We start from the raw sequence: 3,612 nt of genomic DNA, 5'->3' as shown, positions 1-3,612 counted from the left end.
CACTGCCCCAGTGCCATAATTATGGGGTTGCCCATTGCAGCCCAGGGTTGGGTAGGAAGTATGGATGGGGCCGATCCGACCGGGTATCGGCCTCCAATACCAGCATCGTTTACGTATCGGATTTCTCTAATCCAACCTGCAGAGATTTCCAATCCATGATGCATGTCTGTGTCTGTTGAAACGTCCACATGTGATTTCCTGCCAGCTGCTCTGAAGGTTGGCTTCAAACTATGGAATGGATTTCCTGAACGGAGGCGTGTCTCATGAACCCAGAGTAATAAGACCCGCCTCACATTCAGGAAAGTTATTCCTTGATTAATCCTTATTGCTTAATCAAGTCTAACTACTTAAAACTACGTCTTGTAAATAGTTTTATCCAAAGTATTATTCTTTGTTATTTGTGTTTATATTGTTGTTGTTTGTAGTCTGTTTTTTGAAAGTTATTTTAGTAAAAGACAGGTTATAATTTTAAAAATAAACAAAAACAGACAGATTGTAATTTAAAAAATAAACAAACAAAAAACGGAACACACAGGAGGAGGAGTCAACAGAACAAAGAGCCATGTGTCTATGTGACATCATCATGGTGCCCTTTGATCCATCATCATGATGTCACATAGACACATGGATCAAAAGACGCCATCAGTCACATGATGATGCCATGTGATGTCATCGTGACATCATCCAACATTGTCTATATATACAAGTGCTCTTGTCTTGAGTTCATATCACTTGAACCTCTTCACAGAGAAGTATCGTTTTAGTGTAGCACAAGTTTTTGACAGAGAATTTTGGAAAATGTCTTATCAGAGGCAACCAAATCCGAGACGAGGCAGGAACCAGGGAGCCCGGATGGAGCGCCCGTCGGTCCATGAAGAGATCGACAGGTTGAACGCCCTTCTCAACGAAGAAAAGGGAAGGTCGTTCCACGCGCACCATCGAGCGGACCAACTGTGGCAGGAGCTTCAAGAAACCAAGGCCCAGTTGGAAAAGCAGAAGAACCTCAAAGAAATCTTTATTAAAAAAGAGAAAGAGGTCCGGAAAGAATATGAGCGACTGCAGAATTACACCGATGCAGACACTCTAAGTTCTGCCAAGATTGGCTCTCAGGTACAGAGTTCCATCAAACGGAAGAAAAAGAAGGACCTTCAGCAGGACTACGAGGAACTCAAAGTGGCTCACGTGGTCAACCAAGAGAAGTTTTCTTCTGAACTCCGGCTGGAGAAAGAGAAAACTGAGGCTCTCCAGCGGCTGCTGGATGAAGCCAAATGCCTGAATGACGAAATGAGCAGCAAACACCAAGTGGAAGTTGCCTCACTTGGTCAACAGGTTGTGGTTTTACAAGACCAGGCCACGCAAAACCAGTTGAAACAGGATCTTCTGAAAGTATCCATGGAGAAGGAGATCCAGTCTCTGCGTATGATCTCGGAATACGCAGAGCGAAAGCTGAGACAAGAGCTTGAGCAAATCTCAGCTTCTTGTAATCAGCTCGAAGTGGCTCACGTCATGAGCCAAGAGAAGTTTTCTTCTGAACTCCGGCTGGAGAAAGAGAAAACTGAGGCTCTCCAGCGGCTGCTGGATGAAGCCAAACTGGTAAATGATGAGATGAGCAACAAATACCAAATGCAAGTTGCCTCACTTCATCAGCAGGCTGTGACTTTACAAGATCAGGTCACAGAAAAAGAGCGCCAGCAGGATCTTCTGAAAGCGACCATGGACGAGGAGATCCGGGCTCTGCGTAAGGTCACAGAGGACGCAGAGTCGAAACTGAAACAAGAGCTGGAACTAATATCAACATCCTACGACCAACTCAAAGTCAGCAATGGCTTGGATGTTGAGGCGCTTAAAGTATTGTCAAAAACGTTTTTAAGTCAGCTCAACGAAGAGATTCAGGCTTCGGTCCAGACCACATCCCTGCCAGAGATGACCGAGGTTCAGCCCAGAGAGACCAAGAAATCCTTCTGGAAGAGAACACGTCATTTCTTTGGTCTCAGAAAGCCTGACAGTTGGAAGAAAAGTAAAAACGCTTCCGACTGAAAGCTCTTCCCCCCCACCCCACCAGACACAGACACACACACACACACACACACACACAGACACACACACACACACACATACACATACACAGACACAGACACAGACACACACACACACAGACACACACACACAGACACACACACACACACACACACACACACACACACACAGACCAGTGACTTTAAATTTGTTTGTTTTTTCATCGTTTTGAAAAAAAACGAGCAGCACGGTGACAGCAGCCAACTCTGTAACCGTCGTGCTGTGTGGGTTTTTCACCGGAAACTCCGGTTACCCCCCACAGGGGAAGCTGTGGTTGAGTGGTTAGAGCAGTCGTTCGCCAATGCAAGAGTTGGAAGTTCGACTCCACCAGCAGTCACATGCCGAAGTGTCCCTGGGCAAGACACTGAACCCCTCATTGCCTCTGATGCGTGTCCCATCAGTGTATGAATGTGATGTCAAAGCACCGATTAGTCTCTTTAGAATGATTTGTTCAATCAGCTTTATAGAGCTCTAGTAGAGTGCTGGATGAATGGGTAAATGAGGACACACATTGTTTTGTACTGTAAAGAGCTTTTAGTGTCTGGATAAGATAGAAAAGCGCTGCAGTCCATTTACCATAGTTTAAACAAATTTATTCACTGGTCACACACACACACACACACACACACAGACACACACACACACACATACCCCCCACCCTTCCTCACCCCGGTGAATCGCCACCTTATCGTGGTGGAGGTGTTTGCGTGTCCCAATGATCACAGAAGTCCTGCTGGTGCGGACAAAGTGAGGGACCAGACTAAGAGCGATTCAGTAACTTTCGTCTTTGTTGTGTTTATTATTGACAAACATGGACGGAAAAGATAAATATTGCAGAACGTACAAATTGCAAAAAATACCAAAAGTCATAGCAGGAATGTTTCAGTTCAATAATCCCAAAGGGAAATTAAATGTTGTAACTCATCCTGGTTTATTAAGAGTTGTTACAGATGCTGATGTCATAAACATAACATAAACAATAAAAACCCTGGCCTGATTGTTTGGGTTTTTGTGGTGCAGTTACTGTCCATATACATATATTTATATATATACATATATGGCCACAGATTTTTTAGCGATGGTGGTGTAGTGGTGAACATAGCTGCCTTCTAAGCAGTTGACCTGGGTTCGATTCCCAGCCATCGCAGTCAGTTCAAGTCCATGTATGTTTGCATGTGGTAGGTCACTGCCCCAGTGCCATAATTATGGGGTTGCCCATTGCAGCCCAGGGTTGGGTAGGAAGTATGGATGGGGCCGATCCGACCGGGTATCGGCCTCCAATACCAGCATCGTTTACGTATCGGATTTCTCTAATCCAACCTGCAGAGATTTCCAATCCATGATGCATGTCTGTGTCTGTTGAAACGTCCACATGTGATTTCCTGCCAGCTGCTCTGAAGGTTGGCTTCAAACTATGGAATGGATTTCCTGAACGGAGGCGTGTCTCATGAACCCAGAGTAATAAGACCCGCCTCACATTCAGGAAAGTTATTCCTTGATTAATCCTTATTGCTTAATCAAGTCTAACTACTTAAA

The 3,612-nt window shown here is 44.9% G+C and overlaps 1 non-coding gene across 1 annotated transcript; it reads left to right on the top strand.

Moving 5' to 3' along the window:
• The first annotated feature begins 3,151 nt into the window (after positions 1 to 3,151).
• Positions 3,152 to 3,223, top strand: trnar-ucu. Its single transcript has one exon. It is a non-coding gene; the product is annotated as a tRNA-Arg (tRNA).
• The last annotated feature ends 389 nt before the right edge of the window (positions 3,224 to 3,612 follow it).

Source organism: Nematolebias whitei, unplaced genomic scaffold, assembly GCF_014905685.2.
Source record: "Nematolebias whitei isolate Nwh7 unplaced genomic scaffold, NemWhi1 Nwh_scaf_6066, whole genome shotgun sequence".
Taxonomy (NCBI): domain Eukaryota; kingdom Metazoa; phylum Chordata; class Actinopteri; order Cyprinodontiformes; family Rivulidae; genus Nematolebias; species Nematolebias whitei.
The sequence above is the reverse complement of the archived record's forward strand: the minus strand, read 5'-3'. Positions and strand labels throughout refer to the sequence as shown.